This window comes from Pipistrellus hanaki, assembly GCF_964339955.1.
Source record: "Pipistrellus hanaki genome assembly, chromosome: 10".
Lineage (NCBI taxonomy): Eukaryota > Metazoa > Chordata > Mammalia > Chiroptera > Vespertilionidae > Pipistrellus > Pipistrellus hanaki.
In genome coordinates, this window is record NC_140512.1 from 68847258 (window position 1) to 68862380 (window position 15123).

The window sequence follows — 15123 nt, forward strand, 5'->3', positions numbered from 1 at the left end:
AGACAGAGTGACCTCCGCACTAAACGGCGATCTGGTAGTTGAAGCCATCTGGGCCTCAGACTGAGGTAAGGCCTGGTCTGGTCTGGTCGGGGGAACGTTCCAATCTGGGGGAACCTGGGAGGGCTGGACGCAGCGTAACCTCCAGGTCCAGAATCCCGCCGCGACGGCGCTCAGGATTCACAGGTCTGTGGTGTCAGGAGTGGGATCGGACAGGTGTGTCTGGTCTCTGTGTGTTGTGTTGTCTTTGTTAGTCTGCTGTTTGTGTCTTTTTTTCGTACGGTGAGGATGGGGCAGGGTCCGTCTGGACCCTCCACCCCGTTGCAATGTTTTCTTAAGAATTTTCAGGATTTCCGAAAACGGGCGGACGAATACGGCTCTGATGTTAATGCTTTTGATTTAACCACTCTTTTTCCCAGGTCAACGCTGGTCTGTAGGATAACTTTCCCCTCACAGTTCCTAGAGTATTAGTCTTGTTTTCTTTGTCCAATATGAGTACCATTTCTGTTTTGCTGAAACATTGTAATAGTACTTGTTTACTGAGAGGGTATAAGTACAGATGTTTGTTTGATATTTTGTTTGTCTGGTTGGGTATAATTATTTGTTCATGTAAGTGTGAAAATCTGTAAAAAAAAAAAAAAAAAAAAAAAAAAAGAGAGAGAGAGAGAGAGAGAGAGAGAGAGAGAAAGAAAGAAACCTTTAATTTGTTTAAAGCTGAGGGCTCTGACAGCTAGCAAATCGCCCTGAGTGGCCACTGGGATTCCTTTTTCCCAAGGGTGCTTTGCTTTCTGTCAGAGGGGAATCAGCCCACCTAACAGGATTTATATGTTTATTAATTTGAAGGTATGAAGTTGTAACAATTATGGTCCAAAAAGGTTAAAAGCAGAGACCAAATTCTAAAATTAACTACCATATTTACAAGAAGGAAGCTTGAGCTGGCAAAGTCACCAAGTCTGCCCAGCAAGCTCAAAAACTAAATGAATCTTATTTCACACACCTGCCTCCACCCAGTCTTCATCAGTGGTGGAGGAACGGTCTCAGAACTGTTTGTTTCAATTGGCCATCTAAGTTTAATGTGATTAATTATTACAGTACATTGTAAAATCTTTAGAAGAAAAGGAAAATATTTTGAGGGCAGCTTGGTCCTTGTGTGTGTGTGTCAACTCTTAAGTTATAGTTTTAAAATCAGTAATATTAATAAAAACACACGCAGAGGAGCTTTTCAGAAAGCTCAGGGAGTCTGATTGCACTGTAGGGTCACAGGTTCCCCCACGGCACCTTCGCTAGCAAGAGGCAAGTGGCGGACTGCCAGATGGAAACGCCCTGGTGGAAGCTCGCCACCTGGGACCAGTGAGCTCCAACACACAAGACTTTGCCACCTGGGACCCACGAGTTCCCTGCCTCCGCCCACCTCCAGAAGTTGTTTTGAGTAGATGGAGGCGGCAGCAGGAGAGAAAATTCCCCTGTGACCCCCTGCGACCCAAGGAGACCCAAAACCCCTCGGAGACTCCTTGGACACTTTTCACCATGTTCTGTTAGGGGATTTAAAGGCGCAGTTAGAAATTCTCCCGTTCCCCTTTCCAGGCTTATCAGAATCTGAGATCTTTATCTGTAGGAAAAATGTGGCAGTTTAAATTTCAAGCGGCTGGAGACCTGGGAACAGAGTGCTGGACCTGCTCCCTCTTCCCTCTGCCTTTTCAAAATATTTTAAAATAATGGGAGGTTTTGAGGCATGGTTATGCATTTTTAAAGAACATAAAGGATTTGAAGGCTAATTTAAAAGAATGAAAGTTTTTATGAAGGTTGTGCATGTGATGAGAAGGGGAACAAGAAAGGGTTGAAAGGAAGAGAAAGCCAGCAGCCAATAGGAAGGGAGGACATCCTGGCAGGTTAGCTGGAAGGGAGGAAGGCAGGAAGGGAGACTTAGACTCCAAAGGTTTTGTTTTTTTCTAACTTAGAGGAAGAGGACTGACAGGACCGGGGCTCCTTTCCATTAAGCCCCCACAAGTAACCTTACAAGTGAGAGGCAAACCTATTAATTTCCTGGTGAGCACTGGGGCAGTTTATTCAGTCTTGACAAAGCTGATGGGACCTCTAGGAAGATATCAGTACAGGGAGCCACCAGACAAACTGACTGTTTTCCTTGGACATCAAGGACTGTAGACCTAAGAAGGAACACGTACTAGAGGAATGCAGCAGCTGAACTGGACTGAAGTAGAACAATGGGCCTATGAGGAGCTAAAGAAGGCTCTCGTCTCAGCACCTACCCTAGCCTTGCCAGATGTCATGAAGTGAGTGAGGTAAGGGGCATTGCCAAAGGGATTCTCACTTAGACTCTAGGTCCCTGGAAGAGACCTGTAGCCTATCTGTCTAAGAGGCTAGACCCTGTGGCAGCAGAGTGGCCAATGTGCCTCTAGTCAGTGGCCACCACAGCATTGCTGGTGAAGGAGGCAGATAAGCAGACTCTGGGCCAGGAGCTAGCCCTGACAACACCCCATGCCGTTGAGACCCTCCTTCGGGTGCTCCAGAGAGATGGATGTCAAACACCAGAATTACCCAGTGCCAAGCTCTTCTCCTGGACCAGCCCTGCATCCGGTTTCATAAGACACTGGCCATCAACCCTACCAGCCTGCTTCCAGATGATCCAGAGGAACCCATTCATGATGGCATAGAGGTAACAGACACAGTACTGACAAATGTCCTGCCATCATCACCAGACAAGGTACTGTTCACAGATGGGAGCAGTTACGTTCAGGATGGGATCTGATATACAGGGGCAGCAGTAGTCACCCTGGACCACACCATTTGGGCACAGTTCCTGAACTTTTGGCCTTAATCCAGGCCCTTCAATGGGGACACAGTGCCATCCCCCAGGAAAGAGGATTACCAACTTTAGCCAGAAAGAACATTAAAAATAAGGAAGATATTTTAGCTTATTTGAGTCCATCTGACTCCTAAAAGCAGTTGCAATAGTGCACTGCAAAGGGCATCAGAAAGGGGAGACAATTGAAGCCAGAGGAAATAGAGCCGCAGACCAAACTGCTAAGGAAGATGCCCAAAAACCAGTGGGGCCTTTACAAGTCTTAGTAACCCTGGGATGGCTGCAGGATTGGGGGCCAGAGAGACCGGGTACAGATCCCGATTCTGCCACTGAAGCGCTGTGCAGCCACGGGGACGGTGCCAATTACACTGTCATCTTTAGGATTTCAGCAAGACCGTGCACAGGGTTCCTGGCACAGCCATGCCTGGGCCTCCGTGAGTGGTCAGGTGCTGAAAAGGACCCTCCTAAATGTCGAGAAGAGCTGACTAGTAGCCTCTGTTTATCCCTAAAGTATCACCTCCTTTAGGTTCCCTGCCTGCAGGGTCACCTCCCTTTGACAAAAACACAAGACACAGCTCACAGGTGTGGAAACTTGTAACACAAGGCTGTACTGAATCCCAGCAGGGAGTAAATGAAACAGAACAGCGTGGAAGCTGCCATGTGGAGCCTGGTGCTGATCCTACAGAATCAGGGCTCTGAAAGCCCAGCCTCCTTATGTTCTCTCAGCCCAGCCCCACCAGGGCCTAAGGCCTTGATTCTCCCTCTGGCTGTTATCTGAGTGGCTTCCCTGGGCCTCATCCATCCCTCCACTGATGTGGATAATATATGATAATATATGTCTTCTCTTTCTTGCTATTTATGAAACCCCACAGCCTTTAGCAAAAAAAATAATGATGCTGCTGCTGAGGAGGAGGAGGAGGAAGAGGATGAACAACAACAGCCTAAGCTGGACAAGAAGCTCCCCGGGCACAACTACAGAGACTTGGGTGCTCTTGCATTTCGTGGTGCTGGTTGCAGACAGCCCCAGGGCTTCCTGCCTTCTGGTGCCTGATCATGCAAATGTCCCCAACCTCCCTGCCAGGGGAACTGAAACCTAACATTGTCACTGGAGATAAAATGTAAAAAGAGCTAGCCTAGCTGACCATTCAGAGCCATTAACTCATTGTCTAGTTAAGATAGTGGTGCTTGAGGCAACTTTAATTTGTTAATCATATGTAAATGTAAGTTGATTTTCTGTTGTTGGAACTTCCCCCTTAAGAGATGTCTTTGTTTCAGAATCTCAATAAAAGGAATGGTAAAAGGCCAGAGAGGGGTTAGTCTTCCCACTAGAGGTGGACTTCCCGCCTGGCCCCCATTTTCCCAAATTAACTCTTTTCCAGTCTCTCTCTTCATTTTAGTGTGCGGCCTTCTCCAGAAACCGGACCCCGAGTGGGCCTGAACCACGCGGGTCGTGTTAAGGGATCCCACACCTCCCTCCAGACCTGGCTCTATAAAAGTAAGTGGGAAATTTCAATGTCAAACAGTTCCTTATGTGTACATGTCAGCAATTATATTTCAGTTCTGGATGGTGGACAAATGTGGTAATGTAGGTCCAACTGTCTCTGGTTTGGTCCTGCAGCGATGCACAGTTGCTGACTGCTAATATGGCAAGGCATCCAGCCATCTCTGGACTGTTTTTCTTCTGTCTTCATGGCTGGAGCAGTCCTGTCAATTCCTCTGTTGCAGGAATCCACATGGTCTTGGAGTTGCTTTCTGAAAATATACAAACATATTCTAGACCAAAAGTTAATAAAGGAATATTTTCTATAAATTTGACTTGGGATCCTTTTTCATTTTTTTGCCCAAACGATTTTGACACCATGTGTGTTTTTCATGGGTGTCTTGCTGTTAGCATTACAAATAAAAGTTAATTTTCTAAAGTAAAAATTTTCTAGATGTAATTTACTTACAGGATATTTTTTCTTACATGATATTCTTCTACTATCCGCCCCCCCTTTTTTTTTTATTTAAATATTCAGGGGCTTTTGGAAATTTTATAATATAGTCTTGATAGCTTTTAAAATTTAATTTTTTGCACTAAAATATTTGACATTGAAATTGGGACTCATCCATCCAAAAGAACTGTTGGCCCAGAAAGAAACTCACTACAGAGTGATTCAACATAACCATTATTGTTTGTCTCATTTTTGGTTCTTACAAGTGTATTTCTAGTGTCACATGATCTCACTCATCTAGGGGAAATAATGAACATCAAAAACTGATTAACAAAAACAGACCCAGAGATAGGGAAGCATCGTAAAACCTAAGAGGGAAGGTAGAGGAGGGTGGGGATAAGGGGGAGAGATCAACCAAAGGATGTGTATGCATGCATATAAGCCTAACCAGTGGTCACGGAAAACAGGGGGTGGGAGGCATGCATGGGAAGGGGTTTGGTATGTGAATGTGGGGATGAGGACAAATATGTGATACCTTAAAGAAATTTTTTTTTTTTAAGTAAGTGGGCATTTGCTCTCAGAGAGATCAGCCCCGGTGCAACAGTCTTTGGTACGGGGCACAGGGCTGAAAGATCCAACTGTAAACAAGGAAGAGGAGGTGGCAGGGCTGTGGCCAGAATCAGGAATCTGAGACTTTGTCCTCAATTACCTGTTATCTTTCTGCTGCTGCCTCCAACCTGCCTGCAGGGGGTTGATCCCTAACGAGGTTCCCCTGCAATTCAGCCTCACCCTTTAATGTTATCTCTTCTACCTTCACTCCCTGCTTTGGGCTGGCTTGACTGCCCTCACCATGTCCCCTTGCCCTATCCCTCCTTGCTTGGCCTTCTAAAGTCAGGTCTAGACCTTGACCTTCTAAAGCTAAGACCAGCTACATCAATTGCAGAGCCCAGCATAAAATGATGATAATGTGCAGTCCCTTATTCAGAAGTTAAGAACTTAAAGACAGTGGTAATAGAGCATTAAGCTGGGCCCTTCTGAATGTGGGACCTGGAGACCACACAGGCCCTTCGTCCTGCAGCCGAGCTAACCCACACCACTCTCAGCTGTCCTTGCCCTAAGTAGCATGTGGTACCATAGAAAGACTCTTGCCCCATTTGATCACCCAATACCCGGGCTATGTGGCCATTGTAATAGGGACCTCACTGAAGGGCTACATCAAACTACAAAGCTGCACAGCAAAAGAAACAATAGTGCACCTTACAGAAGAGGAGAAAATATTTGCAAATCATATATCTGATAGAGGGTTAATTATTGAACATATGTAAAGAACTTAACTCAATAACAACAACAAAAAAGGAGAAACTAGATAGACATTTAAATAGATTTAAAAATGGACAGAGAAACTAAATAGACATTTTCCCAGAGAAGACATAGTACAAACGGCCAGTAGGTATATGAAAAGGTGCTCAACATCAGGAATCATCAGGAAAATGCAAATCAAAAGCACAGTGATATATTACCTCAGACCTGTTGGGATGGCTATTATCAAAAAGATAGGAGAGAAGTGTTGATGAAAATGTGGAGAAATGGGGAACCCTCATGCATTGTTAATGAGAATGTAAATTAATGCAGCCACTATGGAAACAGTATAAAAGGTCCTCAAAAAAATAAAAATAGAGCTACTTTATGACCCAGCAATTTCACTTCTGAGGATATTTCCAAAGTAAATGAAAACAGGATCTCAAGGAGATATCTGCATTCCCATGTTTATTGCAGCATAATTCACAATAGCCAAGGTATGGAAGCCTTAAATGAGAAAGAAGGAAATCCTGCCATTTGCCACCACATAGCTGGACCTTCAGAGCATTATGCTAAGTGAAATAAGTCAGACAGAGAAAGACAAATACTGTATGCTATCACTTACATATGGAATTTAAAAAAATAAAACTTGTAGGAAAGAGAGAGTAGAATGGTGGTTACCAGGATTGGGGGATTCTGGGGATAGTGAGATAGTGATGAAAGAGTACAAACTTCCAGTTAGACATGAGTAAGTTCTGGGGTCCAATGCACAGCTTTGTGATTATAGATGACCATGGTGTATAATATACATGAAAGTTGCTATGAGAATAAAATTTTAATATATTTTCATTGACTTCATATAGGAGGGGAGAGGGAGCAATAGAAACATTAATGATGAGAGAGAGTCATCAATCAGCTGACTCCTGTACAATCCCTACTGGGGATCAAGCCCACAACCTGGGCACAACCAGGAATCAAACCATGACCTCCCGGTTCACAGGTTGATGCTCAACCACTAGGTCACACTGGCCAGGCAGAGAATAAATCTTAAATGTTTTCATCATAAAAAAGAAATTGTAGAGTGTGTTACTTACCTCAACTCTTAGCTTGTCGGGAACAGTAACCGGAACCTGGTGTCTACCCCTGTTTCCTGCTCTTGCAAACCTGCAACCATGCATGAGTGCATCTCCATCCATGTTGGCCAGGCTGGTGTCCAGATCAGCAATCCCTGCTGGGAGCTCTACTGCCTAGAATGTGGCATCCAGCCTGATGGCCAGATGCCAAGTGACAAGACCATTGGTGAGGGAGATGACTCCTTCAACACCTTCTTCAGAGAGACAGGCTCTGGCAAGCATGTGCCCAGGGCAGTGTGTGTAGACCTAGAACCCACAGTCATTGATGAAGTTCGCACTGGCACCTACTGCCAGCTCTTCCACCCTGAGCAGCTGATCACAGGCAAGGAAGATGCTGCCAATAACTATGCCCGTGGACACTACACTATTGGCAAGGAGATCATTGACCTCGTCCTGGACCAAATTCGGAAACTGGCTGACCAGTGCACAGGCCTTCAGGGCTTCTTGGTTTTCCACAGCTTTGGTGGGGGAACTGGTTCTGGGTTCACCTCCCTGCTGATGAAACGTCTCTGTCGATTATGGCAAGAAGCTGGAATTCTCCATTTACCCAGCCCCCCAGGTCTCCACAGCTGTAGTTGAGCCCTACAACTCCATTCTCACCACCCACACCACCCTGGAGCACTCTGACTGTGCCTTCATGGGTGACAACGAGGCCATCTATGACATCTGTCGTAGAAACCTCGATATTGAGCGCCCAACCTACACCAACCTTAACCGCCTTATTAGCCAGATTGTGTCCTCCATCACTGCATCCCTCAGGTTATATGGGGCCCTGAATGTTGATCTGACTGAATTCCGGACCAACCTGGTGCTCTACCCCCACATCCACTTCTCGCTGGCCACATATGCCCCCGTCATCTCTGCTGAGAAAGCCTACCATGAGCAGCTTTCTGAGTCTGCAGGCCGACGCTCTATCCACTGAGCCAAACCCGTTAGGGCAATGAGCAGCTTTCTGTAGCAGAAATCACCAATGCTTGCTTTGAGCCAGCCAACCAGATGGTGAAATGTGACCCTCGCCATGGTAAATACATGGCTTGCTGCCTTTTATATCGTGGTGATGTGGTCCCCAAAGATGTCAATGCTGCCATTGCCACCATCAAGACCAAGCGCAGCATCCAGTTTGTGGACTGGTGCCCCACTGGCTTCAAAGTTGGCATTAATTACCACCCTCCCACTGTGGTCCCTGGTGGAGACCTGTCCAAAGTGCAGCGAGCTGTGTGCATGCTGAGCAACACCACAGCTATTGCTGAGGCCTAGGCCCGCCTGGACCACAAAGTTGACTGATGTATGCCAAGCGTGCCTTTGTCCACTGGTACGTGGGTGAGAGCATGGAGGAAGGACAGTTTTTTTGAGGCCCGTGAGGACATGGCTGCCCTGGGGAAGGATTATGAGGAAGTTGGTGTGGATTCTGTTGAGGGAGAGGGTGAGGAAGAAGGAGAGGAATACTATTTCCTTTCAGCCCTGCAATTTGTCTACTCAGAACTTCAGATTCAACAGCTGACAGTCAATAAAGTTTTCTGGTTAGATTTTCTTTGCTTTTACCTGTAATCATGTCTACCTTTTTTTATGTATACCTGTACAATTTTCCCTTAATGTTTAAAAGTAAAGACATGGAGAAAGAAAAAAAATTTATAATTATGTGATCTTATGGAGGTGTTAGCCAATGCTACAGTAGTAATTATATTGCAATATGTAAGTGTATCAAACCAGCACATTCCACACCTTAAATTTACACAATGGTATAAATCAATTAAATAATAAAGTTGGGGTAAAACTGGTTGAAGCCTTGCTATCAAGCATGTGGTTTTTTTCTTAGAATGCCACACACCAATTAATCAAAATATTTCTGACATCTGGGTTCCTAACATCTCTCCCATCTACCTCTACACAATCTGTAAATTCATTTACTCTAAAAGCAAGACACCAACTCCCACATTCTACCAGACACTGTACTGGTCTCTGTATGTTTGAAGAAATTAAGATACAGTCCCTGCCTCCAATGAAGCAGTAGAAGGGACAGACTTGTGAAAACCAATCCTAATGACTCTGATCCAAAAATCAGCAAATAAGTGCTGAGGAGGATGTGGAGAAAGGAAACTCTTGCACTGTTGATGGAATTATAAGCTGGTACAACCACTATGGAAAACAGTATGGAGATTCCTCAAAAAAGTAAAAGTAGAGCAGCCATACCACCTAACAATTCCACTTCAGAAGCAAACAAAAACACTAATTCAAAAAGATGCATGCACCCTTATGTTCATTGCAGCATTATTTACAATAGCTAAGATATGAAAGCAACCTAAGTGTCCATCAATAGATGAATGGATAAAAAGTGTTGCACCCGGCTAGTGTATTCTAGTGGTTGAGCATTGACCCAGGTACCAAGAAGATGGCCGTTCGATTCTGGGGTTTGGGGCCTGATCACCAGTGGGGGGCATACAGGAGGCAGTCTAAATATGTTCTCTCTCATTAATGTTTCCATGTCTCCCTCCCTCTCCCTCCCTCTCTCTCTAAAATCAATTTAAATACCATATTTTTTAAATGGTGCATAAATGCAATGGAACATTACTCAACCATAAAAAGAATGAAACGTGCCACTGGACTATTGTTGGCATCCAGTGGGTAGAGGCCAAGCATGCTGCTAAACTTCCTAGGACAGTCCCATAACAAAGAGTTGTCGGACTCAAAGCACCCATAGTGCCAGGGCCCCTCAGGACTGCAAGTGGAAAACGGTGGGAGTTTCTCTTTGTAAACCTTTCTTTACTCATCAAAGATCAAATCTGGCTTCTGTAGCCTGGAGATTCAATCGAGGCTTTTCTCTGACCCACTCCCAGAGGGCCTCAGTGCAGGCACCTGTGAGAGTCTTGCCATGGTTCCATGAAAACAATCCCACTTTCCAGATTATTCCCATTGTCTCTGGTTTGGTGGGACTTTCTGAAAACAAAATATCAAAATTTAGCAATGGGAGAGCTGTACGCTGCAATCTCTGGACGGTAACCCCTGACATTGAATCTGTCTTTACACATTACGCTGACCCTGCCAAGACTAGACATCCTGCCTGTTGGATACAACATCTTTCCCTCCAAGGCCACTGGTTCTGCCCCTTTAAGAAAGGCAGGCAGCCCCGAAGGTACAGGACACAATCTTTGCCCAGGTGTTATCCATAAGCCACTAATCATTAACCCCAAGAAGGGAGGAACCACACCTCAGAAATCAAGGTCATCTACAATAAGGAGGGCCAGAGGACAGACCTGAGGGTGGTTGAGTCGAAAACAATAGCTTCACCCAGCGGTCTGCCCAAGGGCTACCATCCCTGCGGCTTCCCTCAAGTCCCTCCTCTCCACCAGCATCTCTACAGAAGTTCCCAGAGGGGTTCTCTCTCTAAACACCTCCCCCCTGACACCTCTTCTACTCTGCCTTCCTCAGCACCACCCAAGTCTGCCCAGGACCCTGCCCTGCTCCTGGTCCTGGGAACACATCGTCCATCTCAGCTCCTGGCGCCACTCTCCCTGTCCTCCCTCTGTGGAGCCCTCAGCGTGGCAGTAGCCCAGAGCACTGGCCCCTGGAAACCCTCACTTGCCAAGAGCCAGGCATCTGCAAAGTGGGGCTCACAGAAGGGGGTGTGCTGGGTTGATAGTGTCCCCCCCAAAATTTACATCCTTCCTGGAATCTCAGAATGTGCCCTTATTTGGAAATAGGGTCATTGCAGATGTAATTAGTAACAGAGAAGTCCTACCTGGGTCAGGGGGCCCTGATCCAATGACTGATGTCCTTGTAAGAAGAAAAGGGACACAGAGGTACAGACACACAGGGGACAGCACCAGGTGACACTGGGGCAGAGACTGGAGTGATGCATCTATAATACAATCTAAGGAACCAAGGGGTGCCAGAAACACTAGAAGATAAAAGGGGCAAGAAAGGACCACCCCCGACGGGAGACCTCAGAGGGAGCACCGCCACGTGGACAGCTTGTGGTCAGACTTCCGCCTCCAGACCTGTGAGAGAATCAATTTCTGTTGTTTGAAGCGCCCCTCCCACCTGTGAAAGAAAAGAGCCACAAGCTAACCTGACAAGCTCAGGGAAGGCCTGTGTGGCGGTCTTGCAAACCCAGAGACCTAAGATAACCACAAGAGATGGTTTGAAAATTAAATATCTAACAGGTTATAGTAGGTAGTCATGTCCCAGAGATTTCACCTGACAAAGATCAACTTTGATCTTTTACTGAGCCCCTCTGCCTTCCAGCATTTAAGATAACATATCTGTGAGATGTCTGGGTAACTTGTAACTTCCTTTTACCCCGGACCCCTCGGACCCCTCGGGGCACAACAAATGGCCTCCAGACATTCCTCATTGGTATTGTTATCAAGTTAATTGTCAACTGTTAATTACGTTAGAGTATCCTGTATCCATCTCTGTGAAAGAAGCTCATGTCCATCATTTAACCTTTTACCCTATCCCAGAGGTTCCCCCCCCCCCCGCCACTCCCCACCCCCCCACCCCCCCACCTCCCGCTTCGCTTTGTCCCACCTCCCTAATCTATCGCCAATAAATTTCATGTAACTCACCTACATCCCTTTTCCTTTGATTGAAATGTATAAATATAGAAATGTAACCGGCCATTCTCCGGAGCATTATCTCAATCCGTTGAGGTTCTGCTTCCTGGCACGTGTCGACAATTTTGGCTCAAATAAACTCACAAAAAAATTCTTTACAGGTTTCAATGTTTTTTCATTAACACACCCACCCCCACCCCGAGTTTGGGCTGTTTGTTAGGGCAGCCCTGGGAGTCTAACACAGGGAGACAGAGCCCCTGGCCTGGAGGGACTCCCAGTCCCGGTGCCATCCCCTTCCCACTTCTGCAGGACACGTCCTCCTCATCACTCACGTTGCAACTGTCACACTGCCTTGTGATGTTATTTACCTTCTATACCTTTATGCACTCCTTCACTTAAAAAGTAGACTTCCTGCTCACCGCAGGCATATGGAGCGCTGCTGGCCCTCCGCACACGGCACCCTCCAGCTTTGCAACCAGCAGTGTCCCCGCTCCCAGGCCACCTGCCCTAGGCGGTGATAACAGCCATTCAGCCCTTCTCCTCAGGCCTTTCAGCTACTGTGCATGAGCAGCCACTGCCAAACGGAGTTAGCCGTGGGCCTCCGTGTACAGACCTCACCATCACGGCCATAAAGGCCTCTCTCTTGTCATTCTGGTGTGTGTGTGTGTGTGTGTGTGTGTGTGTGTGTGTGTGTCCACGCCCACTGTTCCAGGCAATCATTCTAAAGTGTTAATTAGCCCTCGCCAGATTGGCTCAGTGGATAGAGCATTGGCCTGTAGACTGAAGTGTCCCAGGTTCAATTCCAGCCAAGGGCATATGCCTGGGTTGCGAGCTTGATCCCCAGTGGGGGGCGTGCAGGAGGCAGCTAGCTGATCAATGATTCTCTCTCATCATTGGTGTTTCTTTCTCTCTATCTTCCCTTCCTCTCTAAAATCAATACAAATATATTTAAAATAAAGTGTTAATTAATGTCTATTCTTTCTATCTGTTCTTAAAAACGTGTCCGGTGGCTTTGTGGGCATGCTATGTGTGATGGTACTATGCTCTCTCATTCATCCTTTCCTCCTACCTTCTTAAGACCCACTCTAGTGAGTTGTTGTATGGTCATCCACGTCTTTGCGTCCGCAGATGCACAGCACCCCACCATGAGCACTGACTGTCATTCCTGGTGATGGACACCAGATGGCCTCATCCCTACAACAAGGCTTGTCTGTATCCTACAGGGCCTGTGATTCTCACTGCCCCCTTCCTTACTGTGGATGGTGATACTGATTGCTGGGTCATCCGCAGAACCCCCACCCCAAGCCCTACCTGAGGTTCCCATTTTCCCATTTTCCCACACTGGGGCTTCATCCAGCTTTCTCATTCCAGCCAGCAATGCCTATAAAAGTTGACCTCACTGTTGAGTACTTTGCATTGCCCTGATCACCACTTTAGCTCTCTTCCTGTCCCCTGAACTCTGTTGGTTTCCTCGTCTGTAAGTTGCCTGCAGTTCCTTCACTCGTTTCCACTGGGATCGCTTCCTCATTCCAGCTGATTTTTAAGACTTCCTGTGCATTCCACATATTCATTTACAAAGAGATCTCCTATAAATCTGATACCCACCTGACATCATTCATAGTTATTACTATATTATCAATTATGTTCCTATGCTGTACTTTACATCCCCCGTCTCTCACAAAAAAAAAAAAAAAAAAAAAAAAAAAAAAAAAAAAAAAAAAAAAGTTTTCTTGAGCTATCATTCACATACCATACAATTCACCCGCAAAATGAATGATTCGAGGATTTCCGTATACTTACAAATATGCACAACCCTTCCCATAGGCAATTTTAGGTCTCTTTCATCACCTCAAAAAGACACCCCATATTCTTTAGCTGTCACAGCTCACCTCCAACCCCACCCTAAGCAACCACTAACTACTTTCTGTCTTGATAGATTTGCCTATTCTGAACATTTAATTTAAATGGAGTTACATAATATGTGGTCTTTTTAAAAAAATCTTTTTATTGATTTCAGAGAGGAAGGGTGAGAGAAAGAGAGGAAAACATCAATGATAAGAGACAATCATTGATTGGCTGCTTCCTGCATGCCCCACACTGGGGATCAAGCCCACAACGAAGGCATGTGCCCTGACTGGGCATCAAACCATGACCTCCTGGTTCATAGGTCAACTCTCACCACTGAACCACACTGGTCTGGCATTATATGTGGTCTTTTTAAACTGGCTTCTTTCACTGAGACAATGTCCACATTGTAACATGCATCACTACTCCATTCCTTTTTAATGCTAACTGACATTCATTGTCACATTTTGTTTATCTCATCATAACATACATGATGAACACTTGGATTGTTAAAAAGACAGAAACGAATATGTAAAATGCACAGGAAGTACAAAAGTTTATGATTTTAAAGGAGTCTCATTTATCTGTTTTTTCCTTGGTTGTTTGTACTTTTGGGTCATAGCTAAGAATCCTTTGCCAAAGCCAAGGTCAAAAAGACTTATCCCTATGTTTTCTTCTAAGAGTTTTATGGTTTTGTCATTTAGGTCTTTGATCTATTTTGAGTGAATTTTTGTTTATGGTGTGAGCTAATGGCCAAACTTCATTCCTTTGCATGTGGTCCCTTTCTCTTTTAATCTTTATTTGTATCTTCTCCCAATCTGTCCTCACTCCATTCATTTGGTTATGATGTCCTTTGTAGAATGGAAACAGGCTGTGTTTCTCAATGTCAGCTCATTCCTAGAACTCTCTTAATATGCAAACCTCCTCAAGTCTCCATAATGACCCCATGACTGAGGGTGAAAGACATAAATGAAGTCACTGTATCAATCATCCTTTATGCATTTAAAGCTAATTGCCTTCCTTGGAGACACCAAGAGCCTTCTGGAATTGAAAACAAATATCACGTTAACTATTTTCTCTAGAGGTGGGTCAGGTTCCCTGTTTTTGTTTGTGGTGTCCAACTCTACTAGCCTCTGCCTTTATTCCTCCATCCGCTTCAGGCTGAGACTGCTTGCTGGTAAATTTCCTCTTGTCTTTATCTCTGGTCTCTGCAACTCAACATTTGCTTTAATAAATTATGGCATCACACAGTTCACATTGCTCCCAACAGGGAATACGACACCGTAGACAGCTCTTGTGGACGGTGCCCTGTGGCAGGAGGAATGAAAGGAAACAGACAACTAGGACACGGGTGTTGGGAGAAACAAAAGTGAGCCCCATGGCTGAAGTGATGGAGGCTTGGGGCATTTCCAAACCTGGGTACTTGTAAGGGCAACAGGGTCCCCATGGCAGCAGAACCCGGTGCCCATCCTGGGCCATTGCCCTGCCCACTGTGGAGCCCTCTGAATCCTATGTGGGTCCACACCTTAGTCGGCCCCGCC

General features: G+C 45.7%; 1 pseudogene across 1 annotated transcript; it reads left to right on the forward strand.

Moving 5' to 3' along the window:
• Window positions 1-7151: 7151 nt before the first annotated feature.
• Window positions 7152-8106, forward strand: LOC311629310 (tubulin alpha chain-like; annotated as a pseudogene). Its single transcript has one exon. The product of its transcript is annotated as a tubulin alpha chain-like (transcript).
• Window positions 8107-15123: the final 7017 nt, after the last annotated feature.